General features: G+C 42.6%; 1 long non-coding RNA gene across 3 annotated transcripts; it reads left to right on the forward strand.

Moving 5' to 3' along the window:
* Positions 1–232: 232 nt before the first annotated feature.
* Positions 233–15,199, forward strand: LOC121076221. Of its 3 annotated transcripts, XR_005823401.1 has the most exons (6): positions 233–656; positions 10,538–10,761; positions 11,163–12,057; positions 12,771–12,924; positions 13,713–14,031; positions 14,285–15,199. It is a non-coding gene; the product is annotated as an uncharacterized LOC121076221 (long non-coding RNA). The 3 variants fall into 3 exon arrangements; XR_005823400.1 differs by having other exon boundaries at positions 13,713–15,199; XR_005823402.1 differs by lacking the exon at positions 11,163–12,057 and having other exon boundaries at positions 13,713–15,199.
* The last annotated feature ends 223 nt before the right edge of the window (positions 15,200–15,422 follow it).

Genomic DNA, 15,422 nt, shown 5'->3' on the forward strand with positions numbered 1-15,422 from the left:
TTTGTTGGATTTTTGTGTGTGTGTAAGGAAATTTACTGGAACATTCATTTCTGTTAAAGAGGAAGCTTGCTCTATGTGGACAATAAAGATGTTAAGATCAGGATGAATGTCTATGGGAGATAATAATAGTGAATAAAAAAATGTACCAGCCCAGTACTCACATTTTCCAGGAACTGCAAGAACTCAGTTCTGGGTTGTGTTTTAAATCTAAGCCCCATTGTTCCTGACTGGGTTCTGAGTCTATCAGAAAGACTTCTTCTTTGTTCCTTTGAGCAGCTTCAATCTGAAGCATGTGAAGTGTTCTCATATTTTATGCAAAATTTTTAAGATGCATGTGTATTTACATGCTACATCTGGAAGAGTGGAAAGCGAAGCATCTCTTTACTAGTTCCTGTTGAATGTTAGCACAGTGCGTTGACACTGGCAAAAGTAATTTGACCTACAATGAGCGTGTATGTGGGGGATGGCCAGAAGTTTTCAATGGTACGTGATGTGTGCCATTAATATATTGCTCCTCTTATGCCAGGGAACATGCCTTGTGAGGCAGTGCAGCGCCAGCGAGAGCTTCACTTCAGGCATCCTGATAGTGTGGCATGTGTCTTGTGGCGATGCTGACTGCGCAGGCTGACACCATTTGTTCTTCTGAGGGTTACAAGGTGGGTGAAAACACTTTTTTTTCCCTCCCGTTGGTGCTCTTGCAGTTTGTAGCAATAATCATACATTTGCTCTCTCAGGACCAGAATTTAGCTGTGCACTTTTACAGGTGAATACCCTAACCCAGAGCTACAGAATCGCTTTTCCTCCTTTTCTCTGTTTCTCAGTCACTGTTTAGTTTTTGTTTTTATCTTCTTTTTACAAAGCAAATCGCACTTGAGTCATGAAGTGCTGAGGTGACCCACCCTCTGACGTTTTGGCATTCACCCTGACTGCCAGGAGGAGCCTGGTAAACTGTTTCCTGCTCACAGACAGGATTTGCCAGCAGGTGAAATTACTCTGCTTCTAAGAGAAGATATTTGGAAATGCCATTGCTCGCCTTTTTAATACCCACCAGTCAAACTTCCCTTTCAAAATTCCCACATAAGGTCTCCTGTCCCAGCCCAGCACCCAGTTTCTGCCTCTGTGTCAATGTGGCTGTGCTTGTTCTCCAGTGTATCTGAAATAGTCTCTTATACCATGAACTACAAAAGTCCCAAATTCCCATGTCACGCTGCGTTTGCAGCCTGACTGCTATTGACAGATTATTAATCTGTGAGAGGGCTGTGACAATACAGCCGGGCAAAAATTAGCTTGAAACGTACTCAGGAGCTCGTTGCCATCAGCAAACCTGGGGTCTGTAGGAGGTCATTGTCAGCAGCACGCGGGGTGAAGCCATCCAGTGCAGTCATGTTAGTGCTCGCACGGAGCGTGAACTCCTGAGAGGAGACTTGGCATTGGCTTATGCTCAAGGGCGATTGTTGGCGCAGCTTGTGAACAGGCAGCCTGCCAGCGAGACGGGCAGAGCTGCGGACAGCTAATAGACCGTGTGTGTGTGCAGGGAAGGCAAGATGCACAGCTGGGCAACTGGAAAGAGATTTCTATAAACTTCTGCTCTGAGGGGTGAGAGTATATTCAGGCGATGCCAATCCGTGGAGTAATGAAATGATTTCTGGCAGCTAAGACAGGTTCTTGGGCCTGCTGAATTTGACAGAATGCTGTGGGGGAGAGCTGGAGATGTCATGGTTAATGAGTATGGAAATTATATCAGTAGCTTGGCCATCTAGGTTTTAAGTGTTGTCAATCTATAGCATGCAATACTTGTCTAATGTTTTCTGGCTGACTAGTTTAAGGCACAAATGCAGACACTCTCTGTAATGAGTTGCGATGTACAGACAGCAAGCTGTTGATAGCAGAGCAGAAATCTTGGCTTCTCATCTCAACAAGTTAAGTTCAAATTAATCAAAAAAGATGGTGGCCAGGAGAGGGAGCGGGGTTGTTTGCTTTTGTTTGCACATCTGTTTTTCACCTGACAAACTGAATTCCCTGTGATTTCTCTCTCTCTCCGAGGCCCTCAGGAGCATTGTCTTAATGACTCTCTTTTCAGTTCTATGTGCCCTCTAGCTCATAAGCTATGCACTCCTCTTACCCAGCTCATCTTTGCATCCTTGAATGTATTTAGAATTTGCACCACAAATACTGGGTTAAAGCAAAACTGATTTACTGTAAACATGTTGTCACTCAGCCTTTCAGTTCAGAAAGGGATAATTACTCAAACTCTAAGACAAAGGTGTCCTGTATCTTTTAGCTGGTGTATGGAAAGAATACTCCTTGAGTCTAATGAGTTTGTGGCTCTTGCAGACATCCAAGTGAGCCTTGCTGTCTCCAGAAGAGCCAGAAAGTCACTCTGGGAAGGCAGAGTGTGGAATCTGACACTACCATGTAATTGAGGAAAAAGAGGCCATATGAATTATTTATGAGCAGAAGGCTGGGCTTAATGTTAACAAGGGAGAAGAAAGTGGCTTCGAAATGCTGGCTTTCTGCTCCTCCCTGTAAGAAAGACTAGTATTTTAAATTGCTTGCATTTTAGAGCAGGAGGGAGACAGAGCTGCTATTTATAGCGTGCCTTATTTCATGTCTATGGTGTTGTACAAGATTGAGGGAGAGGCAGGGACTGCCCTAAGGAGTGTGTACTCTGTTCGCTCAAACCGTGGCAAAGATGTGTCATGCACATGCCCTGTAACTAGCTAATTCTGATCTGCTCCAGGCACAAGGTTTCACTGCAGGAGAGAAGCAAGCAGAATCACTACTGCTTTGGCATTTCCACTGGGCAGGGACCGTTCTAAAAGCTGATGAGTTGGCTTTGAATCCCTTTATCCAGCAGATGCCTCAGCCACTGTCCAGCTCTGGAGTCAGATGAGCTGAGACTGGGGCTTTTGTCCTGTTACGGATCCCCCACCAGCAGGGTCTGTCCTGCCTGGTGCTGGGGTACATGTCGGAACTGGCACGAGCAGCACAGCTCAGGCAGTTATGAAGCCTCACCTCAATCACACAGATGTGCTGGGGTTTTGTTTCTTAGCTGTTCTCTCACGATTTTCTGGAGAAATCCGGCATGGCTGCCTGGTGTCAGGTTTTGCTCTTAATAATGGCAACGTGATTATTGCCAGTGAAAAATACCATGTTCCAGAGAGCTCTGGCTGCTGAGCTGCCTTGTTTCTTCAGAAAACAGTGTGGGCTGAGGCAGGGCAAGTCCCTCCCTGTGGAGGGATCACCTGCCTTGTGGGGTGAGTGTTGCAGCTCGTGGCTGCATTGCAGTCACGCCTACGGGCAGTGCTTGGACTCTCGCTGGATCTGTTTCCAGAGGAGCTCATCCACTGAAGACCCCACCACAAAGGGCGAAGGCTCTTCTCCCACCCAGCAGATTTAAATGACGCTGCTGGTGGCTGAAATCGTACCCTGCTTGGGCCGGAGTCCACGTTCTATGTGTTTGTGTTGCCACCCTGGCACCCAACACTAATCCACAAGCTGCTATTTCCAAAAGTTGTTTCCTGTTGTTTTCTGTAGGTTCCCCAAAGGTAAATAAATGACTCCTCATTCCCTTTGTAAGGCTGCTAGCTTCTCCTGTCACCATTTCTGCATTACAGCCTGTTGTCCTTCCTATGGCACAAAATTCAGGTGCTGGTTTTGCATCTCCACTGCTTCCTGGTGTGGTCCAGAGCAAACAGTGCTTTGTTTCTGGGAAGAAAATCAGCCCAGTGGGGTAAGGTGAGAATATCTAGGCCTCTGTAAAAGTCAGGAGGCAGAAAGTGAGCACTACTGCACTGGAACTGATGGGGGGAAAAAGTACTCTGTTCCTTGATTTCCAACACTTGGCTCATTGATTCTTCTCTTGTTTCAATCAACAGTTACTGCTTTTCCTTAATCCAGGTCCGTAAATACTTAGTGGAGTAGGTTCTTTACAAAAATACCCCTGAGAAATCTCAGCAACGGGGAGGAGAGCTGAACAACACGAAGATCTTACCTGTGGCCCAGAACGAATGTGTTAAAGCAGGGAATTGCTGTTTCTAATAGGCCTCACTTGAAAGTCACTTCGCAGACAGGTTTGTGGCTCCACAGCTTGCATGTGTGTCCAGAGGGGCCGGCAGACATACCTGAGTGGTCAAAGCAGAAAACACATGGTGTTTTTTTTTTTTTCCCTGATATGAAAACAGGAGTACTGTGAAGTTTTCTCTGCCCCCAAGCTTGTTATAGTGAAGAAGGTAAAGGCAGGAGGGAGTAGTGCACAACTATGTGTTCTTAAAGGAGGGATTGGAGCAGGAGAGGCTGGAGGTGAGGCACAGGGATATGGGGGAGGGAGGGAGCCCGTGTGGGGACTGGTGAGTCACGCATCCTCCAGCAAGAAGCACTGACTCACTGGGAAGATCATCGCTGCTGTTCCCTTTCTGCTAAGGCTGAGGAGCAGTGAATTGATAATCAACTTTACTCTGCAGGCTCCCCCGTTAGAGAGTGAGATGTAAGAGGGTAGAAGCTGGAGACCACAGAAAGCAGCAGTGAGAGGCAGAGGTGAGCGTGGGCAGGTGCAGCGCGAATGCTTGGTGTTTCTGCAGAGGATCCCTGCAGAGCTGGAGGAGAGGATCCCCTGGAGCACGGGCAGGATGTGGAGCAGCAGATCAGTTGCGGTATGCAACAAAGTCTTGGATGCCTGTTAACATTCCCTCCGCAGCAGGTTCGGGGCTCGGGTGCTCTCAGCACTGCTGCTCCCAAGGGGAGGCAAAATCGTTGGAGCCAGCCTTTGTAGCGTGCCACCTGGGAGAGCTGCCAGTTCGACCTCCACTGTGAATTCAGGTTGAGTGCAATCAATGCGGGTGTAGTTCTCTGCAGACGCTTGTTAGCTCCTGTCCAGCTCATAATGTATGGCAGGATAAGGAGAGCCATCATTTATTCTGCAGTATCTGCAGATTTCTAAAAGAAAATGTATCTTCTCATTACCTGTGTAATACAGGGTAAGAATTCAGCCTGGGTGGAGGAAGAGTCTGGAGGGCCACATGGTTTTTCCTCCTCTGACAGGAAGAAAACTTCGAAAAAGAATCCAAAATGACCATAACAGCTAATTCACATTCAAGTTATTACAGTTTGAAAGAGAGATCTTACGGATTAAGTGTAAAAAACCACTAATAAACCAGGTGGCATTCCAGTTATTCCAAAGCAGCAATGACTGTCAGGGTTTGTGCAGTGAGCGCTGAGGGCAGGGGCTGTAGCTGCAGAGTACAGCCAGTCCCTAACTCGGGGAACACAAAGTGGGATTGCAATTGCAAGTCAGAGCTGCAATTTTCTATTGGTAATGTGAAGTAAATAATGAACCAGAGCAGTGCTGCAGAAGAAGAATAATTTTAATGTTCTTTTTAAAGATGCTACTAAATCAATGGGGCAGTTTAAAGAGGAATAATGGCTTGCAGATTAGCAAACTAATATGAGAAAGAAGGCATGGTTTCGAGAGTGATCAAATCTCAAGCAAGTAGGTTCTTTGTGATCTGCAGCGTGGTCTTTTGTATGTTTGGCATACACTGGTCAAGGCAGATCTTGCTGACTTTGAGGCCTTGACAAGTTAGTCTGCAATCTTGGTTAGAATTAAACATACCCAGGACTTGGAAACGATACTGAGAGGTTGTAAAGCACAAGCTACGCTCCTGTTCCACTGTGCAGGAGCAGTATTTTTCCACTCCTGTCATAGGTCTTCTGACTACCAGCTACATAAACGATGTCTACATGGACTTTTGAAGGCAGATACGAGCTTACTCTGGCTGCTGTCCAAGAGAACCAGAAGCCATGTAGCTGCAGTTTGTGTGCTACATGCCCAAATTACTGTGGCCTGCTGAGAGGCAGGATATTAGCTCGGGCTCAGGGCTGTGGCCAGCTCAGACCATGGGTAAAGCAAATTTTCATTTCTATGCAGAAAAACATGTAGACAAGGATAGCCAACATGCGTAGCAGTTGGAAAGCCATTTTTATTAGCCTAGCCCCTGATGCTCTGGTAAGTTAGCTGACCACATGAAGTTCAGGCAGACACAACTTATTGTGCCTCCTGCCCCAAGCACAAAGAGCAACACCACATGGTTAGCCTGAGAGCCAGCCAGCTTCTCGGTGGCCAAAGAAAACTGCTTTGTGGGCTTCATCCAGATTGTGTGGGCCTCCAGTTGGCTATCCCTGTTGCAGGCATACCCAGCGTTTCTCTTTTGTTTTGGATGGCAGTGAGTCTTAATGGACTCGTTATTTGAATTCAGTCTCCGCTGTCTCTGACTATCTGCAGGAGCTGAATGTGACACCTGGTGATCCATGCTGAATTCAGAGCCCTAAGAGAGTACATGAATGTGTATGTGTTTGTGTAGTCCAACTTTTAAGTAAGAAGGAAGGCTGCCTCCATTTTGGATGGATATCTGTTTTTTTTTCCTCCTAAAGTTTCTCATTATCTTCGTTCTGAAGACTGCTTCACTTAAGAGATTTCACCATGTATTATTGTTTAATATTAAGGAAAAAAGCACTCTGTGTACACATTTATGTGCATATGTGCACATGCTGCATATAATACAAGAATGCAGCTATGTTTCTATGTTATGTACATGCATATAGTTTGGTCTTGCTTACCTTAGAATAATACAGAAAGATATTATGGATCCATGGCAAAAACTAAGAATGCAGCAGAATGTGTACTAGGCAGTACCCTGGTGCAGTGAACCGGGGTCCTATTTTATCTTTCACTCAAAGCAAGTAGCCTCCCTCTCCTGCTCTTACGTTCCCACATCTGCAGTATTTATGGAACACTAAAGCATTGTAAAACCAGGAATTTGAATAAATGTCTCAGCTCCTAGGGACAGAATGACAGTTTGAACAGGAAGCTTTAATTGAAACAGACCCATCAGGTGAAATCCTGGCCTTGTTATGGTCAAGGACATAACTTTCACTGACCCTCTGTGGAGTCAGGATTTTTTTCCTATCTTTTAACACTTGCCTTTTCTGAATTTGAGGCATTAGTCCTATAGTGGAATAGATAAGCTAAAAATAGACGGCAGTGTGACCCAAAATAGTTTGACATCCATATCATGGTGCTTATTGTCTGAGAATACATCTAAGTGACACGTTGATTAATCCTGAACTGAGGAAAATGTGATTCATTGGAAAGAACTGGGATTGTACCAATAATTCAGTACCAGAAGCTCCATGGGCACCGGCTCAATGTGCAGTGTTTCCAGCAAAACTTTATTTGCAAGCTGTCAGAATCATCTGCCATTTTCCCAGCTACGTTGGTTCCCTTCTGAGTGGCCTGGACAAAATATTCCAGCCCAGTTCATGTGGATTACTTCACTAAAGCAACTTTTTCGCCTGTCTTTTATTGAAAACAAAACAACCGCATCAAGTCAGGTTGCTGTGAGCAGCTTTTAAGATAGATGTCGGTAGCACTTAGCGCACAGCTGGGGCCAAAGTGAAGCTGTGTAAGTGCCTGAGCTATTCAGCTGGAAATTGCATCTTGTGCAGGATCCTAAATGTCAAGTTCCACAGTCGCCCTCACAGCCAGACCTCTTACGGCTCCCCCTTTCCCGTGGCTCTTCTTCACTTTCCTACAGATGTGTGTTTTCCTTCAGACACAATAAATCATATATGGGAATGCCACAATCCAAAGCAAAGCAAGATGTCACCCAGGACTTCAGATGACACTTAGCCACATTAACGAGTAAACAGAGCCCCCAGGAAAGATGCCTTTTGAAATGCACTGTTTGTGTCAGCAGCGCTAAAACTAACGAACCAAAACAATGAAGCAAAAAAGGGAATCATTGGATGCACCTAAAGCTGTATGGGCTGTGAAGTCAGATCAGAGGAAACCAGCTCAAATCGGTGCAAATCTTTGGGACAGCACATAAATTGTTTTGCAAGTCCAGGACACCTATACTCCCAGCCTCGTGCCGAGAGGAAAGCATTCAAAGAAAGAACAAATGTGGCAATGTGAAGAGGAGGCACCAGGAGTAAATGTGTTTCTAATTTTGGAACCTTCTCACGACAAATAAGGAAGACTCGAGCCAAAATCTTCAGGACAGAGAAGGAAGTTGGATCCGTGACACCATCGCATGGCTCACAAGCAAGCTGGCATGAAGAAAGGGATCAGCTACACATTGTTTAGGAGGAGCCACACGGAGCATGCAGTACAACATGCATCCCCAGGGCTTTTGGAGGCAATGAATATCAGCAGTCAGTGGAGCTGGTCCAAATTTACAGCAATGTAACTCAATGATAATTTCACTCTTGATGATGGAGAAGCAAAAATATGTACAAGAGAAAAGAAATGACTTGCGTTAGGGTGTAGAAATGGTGCTAGGGAACTGATTTGGCTTTGCTTGCTATTGCTGGTTGGTGTTCCAACTACACCCTTCAGTTCTGACTCTTCTAGTAGACACGTTAAAACTAGTTACTCTTACATTAAACTACTTCTTAGATGATAATCCTCTGAAGCAACCTTTCAGATGACTACCATGATGACAGGAAAACAGCTACAGGTCCTATGTTCTTGGTTACTCTATGTTGATAACAAACCCAAGTGCTTGATCTTGACTTAACAACAGCTGTGGTTTAGGTTTTCTTCCTTCAGCAATTCCCCAAACAGGTTGCTTGTGTGTATAATTTGCTACTAGAGGCTGAAAAAACATCAATTGTAATAGTGGATTTTTTAAAAGCTAATATTAGAGCTAAGTACATAACATTTCTTCCAAAAAAGCAGGTATGCTCTGTGGAGGGGTAGTTGAAAGACATGTCTGTGAGAGCAGCAGTTGATGGCTTAGTTCTGCACGATAAAATAACATTGATTAAGTTCAAGCTCCAATACCTCAGATGTTTGTTGTAACGGAGCAGCAGCTTGGCTGATTGGCAGCTCTGGCTTAGTCGACACGTGTTAACAGAAATTGCTCAATTTACATGGAGCACTTCAATCTGCTCTTTCAGAAGTTTCTGTCCCACATAGGCTAGCATTTCAGCTTTTGAGTAAGTGGAGGGCTTATAAGAGTCATTAAATTGCTAAAGCTTCTGCAAATGCTATAGACCAGATTGCTGACTGAGATGCATGGCATGCATGTGTCACCGCAGATACTTCCCAGATAACGGTACTGATGAGATTTTAATCTGGACAAAGTGCTGGAGGCAACTTTGTTTCCAACACTCAATTATCTAGATAATAGCATACTATTTTTTTCCCCCCGTGTTCAAAATGTGTGGCCTGCTGCAACTGTGCAGTGTGCATACAGTGGTGTTTGGAGTGAGGGGGAAAAAATAACACAGGACAAAATTGATGTCACAGCAAAGGGCACTTAGTTTGTCCTCTGTGCTATGGGACTTGTGCTGTGTCCATACCTTGGATAGCTGAGACAAGGAACCACCATGGGAAATGGCTGTTTCTTCCCACAGGCTGCAGGAGGAGGGCTCCTTACTGGTTCTCAGCAGCCTTATAGGAATATGTTTGAAGCACAGTCTGCTGCTAGGACCATGTGGTATGTTGTATGGGCAAGACTCTCATTTTATTGTGTATATGCATCTTGTATCCTCCCTAGTGGGATACTGATCCGTAACGGAGTCTTCTCAAGTCTCACACAACACAAAGAATTCAGAATAGTTTCCCACGAACGTTCTCTGTAAAAGAATTTTTTAGAAGAGCTAACTCAGCCAGGAAATGGAAACTAGTGGACCAAATTCCTTCATTCGAGTCAATCTCTCATTAGTAAAGGATTTGATAAATTGTCACTTGATGACTAATCCCAGCTCTGCATCCCTAACTTCAGTAACAGTTCCTAGAGATGAAGGGTGAAGCCATTTGAGAAAATCAAGCTTTATTTGCTTTTTATTCGTTAGGGATCATTTTGCTAGATTGAATTACTAATAACAATAGGGATTCTTAAAATTTATGAAACCTATGTTTACTTTTCAGTCTCTCTTATCATTTTCTGTTCCTTAATGCTTTTCATCAAGCTCAAGGAATGAAAACAAACTCAGCTGCTTTGTTTGTTCATGATCAACTTTTAGTGGGATCACGTCAGCACTATTGCATAGCTGTTATTAAATGATGGCAGAGTGCAGATTTCTGAGACAAAGCAGAATTACCCATTCTTACCTTCAGCAGTTTACAATTAAAAATGATAAAATATACCGGATCTGCTAGGAGAGCCAGAGAAGGTATTGCTGCATTCACAGCCTCAGGTCCTCTCCCTACATTATCTGCACAGATAGCTGTGAATTTGGCTCACTTTCTTTATGTGTCAAATTGTATTTGTTGCTTGAAGTGAATGCACATGCCCTAGGCAATGCAGAGCACTGGGCATAACTTTTTTGGCTTTTTACGGCTAGTTGAAAGTCTTTCCATTTATGTTAGATTAAGCTCTATTTGATTTAGTTAAGCTAGTGCTGGGTAGCCACTTTTATTCTGGACTAAGAGTGATTTGTGTCAATTTACCTTAAATCCGTTCCTAATTGACTTGCACTGAGCTGAACTAACACCTGATTTATGCCCTCATTATCCCATTTTAACCAACAGCTCAGGCATGCTGTCCAGTTCCAGCAACGAGTTACCACACCTCAGCTGGGGCACAGGAACTGCAGCGTGCCTTTCTTTAGCCTGCAGCAAATGTGAGGTTCAATGTGTCAGCTTAACCTCAGGGGCAAGGAAAAGAAAAGTCGAAACTGGTTGCTTCCATCTGAGATCGCCACAGGCAAAGAGCAAACACACATGGTCAATTACCACGGCTCAGTTGATGCATGGTAAGTTGTCAAGCGTGTCAGTACATGAATGAGATCACTCATTCATGTATTCAGACCCTGAAAATATCATTTTAAATTGGCTTTACGCAAACAACTGTAACTATGGGTATGGACACATGGACATGGCGTGGGTATAAGAAGTCTTTGTGTCAGCTTTGCCATATGCATACCTGCATGAAATGCCAGGTGGTTTGAGGTAGACTGACCTCTTTTCCCTTGAGGGGAACATATAGCTAAGGCTTGGTAAATCCAAGACCTGGCTTCCATTGTAGTAATAATTTTAACGTAGTTTAGGACAGTTTAGCTTCGGTGAAGTGTGATAAAACATTTAAACTACTTCAAACTACCAGCTAATCAGGTATCTAAATAGGTAACTATTGCATGTTTTACTTTTTGTTTAGATGGTGCCATTTTCAGGTCAAATCTTTGTATTAGTAAGAACTTGTCCATTGACTTCATAGAGCAGTATTATATTGTGAGCAATGAGTTGTTACATTGCAAACACAATTGAAGAAGCTATGTTTTAGAGTCTAATTTAAAGATGAACTTACATCTTTCTTAAAAAACATTGGAAAAAAAAAAGGAACAATAAAAGGCAAATCAACAAGACCAACAATGGAAGAAAACCAACAATCCCAAACTTTCATCCTTCCTCCCAAATCACACTAGTTTTCTTACTCTACCCTCTGGGAGAGCTAAGAAGATGTTTGCTCATTTCTGGCTGGGAACACAACAGGATTTGCTAAACTGATCCTAAAGACAGAAGAGTTCCAAACCCAGGAGCAGTCTAGGCCCTATGAAATTATGACTGTGGCCAAGGAAGCACAGGACCAGACACCAAGACTTTGGATCCTTTTCCATTTTTATTCAGTACCGTCATATTAATCTCAGTTAATCTTTCTCTGCTTCCATATAATAAAAGGAAAGACATTTGATTAGGTTATATGAGATGCTTTTTCAGGCAGACTGATTCAACACATGGCTGCAAGACCAGGCATTATTATCTCGACTAACATGGACACATTTTGAACACTGCTTCTCACTCTATCAGCCGCTACCACCTCTGCAGTAATGTGACAGCAAGGGAAAAAGGACGAGAAGGTGATAAAGTTTGCCCACGCAAGCAGAAAAGAACTTTCTGTCCAAAGCCAGCTGGCTTGGCTTGGGAATGAAATGGCATTTTAGCATGGGATGACACGTTTACGCGTGTACTGGAGCTGTGTTTCAAAACACTTGTCCTAGATGCAACAGCAGGGGCTGTGAAGTAGTTTATCATCAAGCAGCTACAGAAAACAGGTGAGCTGTTGGGATGCCAATTTGTCTTCTAAACCGTTTGGCAAATGAAGAAACAATACTCAGAAATAGCAACAAATACGCTGCTGCATTTCATTGTTAGAAGTGGGCTTATTTTTAGTAAAGTTTTGAGAATGTATGCAATAATCCTAAATCACAGCCACAAAAACAGTAAACCCATTAATAAATGGCTGATACTGTTCATTCAGATACAAAACTCAAAAGTGCACATTAGCTGAGCCATGTTAACACTGGTTAAATTTTTAAGGCTTGTTTTCCGAATTAGAGCAAACCTCCAGCATAAGTTCAATGGCACTTATGCCTTTACCTGAAAGTGCCAGAGGGAGCAGGGCAGCTGGTATTTTTTATATATCCTGTATGACACAGACCAATCATCCTAGGTATAAGCCTAAAGAAATCAACAGAAGACAAACCAAAGCCACGTTTGTACTTTGGAGTCTTGACACCATTGTAAAATACTAGAAATGCACCTTGCCTACTGCCCAAGTTTAAATTTTAAACTTTATTTCAGAAGTCAACTGCTATAAAGGTTTCTTTGCAATACCTTGTATATTATAGCAGATCAGGGCTCTGTATGTGAAGTCTGCAAGATCAGGCCAGTAGCATACATCTTTTCTTATATGCAATTTGGTCGATGGAGGTTACAGCAAAACAGATGAAATTCCAGAACAATAATCCTTAAACTTACATTTTAGGAGCTGCACTAGCCGATTGCAGTGGGAGCCGAGGATGCTCTGCACAAGTCAGGAGCAACTTACTTGACTTTAAGAGTTCCACAAGCGATTTGTCACTTGAAGAGGCCCCACCAACTTCACATCTACTTTAAAAAGTAGCTCAAAAACTTTTCAGGTATTATGGTCTCCTTCATCTATTTCTGTACCTTTTGTTTCCTGACAGCATGGGATACTGACCACACATACTGCAGTCAAATATAGAAATTAAATTTGCAGAAGAAAGGAGACATTTTCTCTTTAATCTCTTGGAAAAAATTCTAGACTAAAGCGTGGTTCTTAAATTGATAATATCCCTTTAAGAATTTATTTGCCAGGTAATGTTAGAAGAAAAAAGACTTTAGGGTCAGTCTGAACATTAGAAAGACCCCCTTTAAAATCAGTCTAAAGTCTATATTAGAGATGAGCGGTGTTTGAACATGCTTCCAACTGATAAAATACATTCTAAACCTTAAAAACGCAAATAACTTGAAAATCCTTGTGATTTCGAGTTCTTTGGAAAAAGGACAAGTTCTATCCCAGGAAATATTTAATTGCATAAAAATACTAGTTTAGTGTTTCAATATATGACAGTCATAATATGTGTAAAGCTACAAAATTATTAACAGATGAAGGATTACTTTTTTTGAATATTGTAGTAAATATATTTTAAAGGGGTGAAATGATATAATACCATGGCAAGAGTAAAATACATTTTAATAAAGAAAATATTGAACATAACTATTTTTCTTTAGATCTACTAAGCAATCTGTGTGTTCCCTATAAGATGTCAAACTATACTGTGCATATGTACACTTTGCTCTCTCTATAAATATACATGTGCATGACACATTTCTAAAAGCAGTAAATGAATGCTGGGGAAATACAGAAACAATGAAGTTCCTAAGAGAAGCTTATTTTTTCAAGTTATTAAAAGAAGGTGGCAAGCATTCATGAGGATATGAAAATTTAAAGCCGTCTGCAGGAAACTCTGAAAACCTCTGGTTAAGGCTGCTGCCAAAAAATCTCAGCTATGTTATGTCAGAATGTTTAATTGCAAGCTGCAATTTTAATGAATGGAAAGATATGGCAAAAGCAGGAAGTTTCTGAAGCAACATAGAGCAACCATGAAAATAAAATACCGAAGGTTGTAATCTTGAATGCTGCTGGAAGCAGGAATTTCCATCCACACTCCCGACTCCTTTTCCTACTGTGCAGAATTTGCCAGCTGTCTGGCTGGAGAGAGGTAAGCTGTTCTGGATATCATCTCCTGGGCTCAAGGCAGCACTTCTTATGTCTATGCGAAGAAGTCAACTTCTTTGCATTTGTCGTTGTGGGTGTTTACAGAAATGCAGCTTAGGAATAGGGGAGGGAAAGCAAATGTCAGAGTGCATTAAATAACATATTTTCTTAACTTTCCAAGAAGCTTGCTTGCAGCATGATGTTGCTATTTATATCAGGTCTCTTAAACCCAGCTGTTGGTTCATGTTCACATGCAGAATGGTGAGAAAAACCCAGCAGAAGAGTGTGAATCCCAGGGAGACTTGTATTCTGTCATTGTGAAGACCTAGAAAATATCACAAGTTTTGCTGAGATACGGATCACCCATGCTGTAAGTGAGGCATGCAATACAAATATTTTCCATGTTCGTCTGTGGTATTAGAAGGCCAGCAGCAAAGCAAAAGGAGAAGTACCAAATGCTGCAACAGGCGCCTTCAGATAGCGTAGTCTGAACCCGAGGCTGGAAAAGTTTGAAAGAGAACTTTTACCTGTAACTCAAAACTAGCAAATATACTGTACACCCACATTACAGCATTCTTAGACAAGCTGTGTCTGATCTAATCTTATGTACCTTGGCCACAAGCTCTGGAAAAACAAATATTCCCAAGGCAATCAGATTACTGAATGCACCATATAACGATGTGGAAATATTAGCGGTTTACAGAGGGCAGTTTATGACATGGATTGAGTGAATTTAATTCATGCATTGTCAGGCGGCTTGGACTTAACTAAACTAAGGAAATCTTTACTTGATTATATCTGTCTTTGGTGGAGCACCAGCGCCAAATAATAGTGTAAGAGCAATACTCCCAACCACAGAGAGAGGTCATAGGAGTTTGATCCAAGCCAGCATTCGGAGAGGGAAAGTCTGTGTCTGCACTGAAGTGGTTGTTATGGGGTTAACAGGGTTACCCGAAGTGTTCATGGAAAGGAACCATTATCTGCTCCTCTCTGGCTTCCTGTCCTGTAGGTGGGAGTCCCCCCTTCTCATATCCTTTGTTTCAAATGCAAGTTCCCATCCTGAAATGCTGCGAGTACAATTTGGTTTTGTTGCAATAAGTAGTCCTTTACAACATCTTCATTCATAGAGCACTTCCACCATTGTAAGTGAAACAATGTTAGGAATTAATCTACCCTGTGATTTTAAGAAACCTTGTTTGCAAAAGCTTGGTCTTAGACCCTTCTTCCCTCTGAAGGATAACCTAATTGTTTAAGAAATATGCAAAAGCTATATAATAGCCCCTACTCCTCCTATCCATAGTTTTAAAAGTCCCACATTATGTTTTTATACAAAATTCACTTTTAGAAGCATGAGACCTAAGGATTTTTCTCTAGAACAGATTATGAAAAAGCTGC

This window comes from Cygnus olor, chromosome 11 (assembly GCF_009769625.2).
Source record: "Cygnus olor isolate bCygOlo1 chromosome 11, bCygOlo1.pri.v2, whole genome shotgun sequence".
NCBI classification, from domain to species: domain Eukaryota; kingdom Metazoa; phylum Chordata; class Aves; order Anseriformes; family Anatidae; genus Cygnus; species Cygnus olor.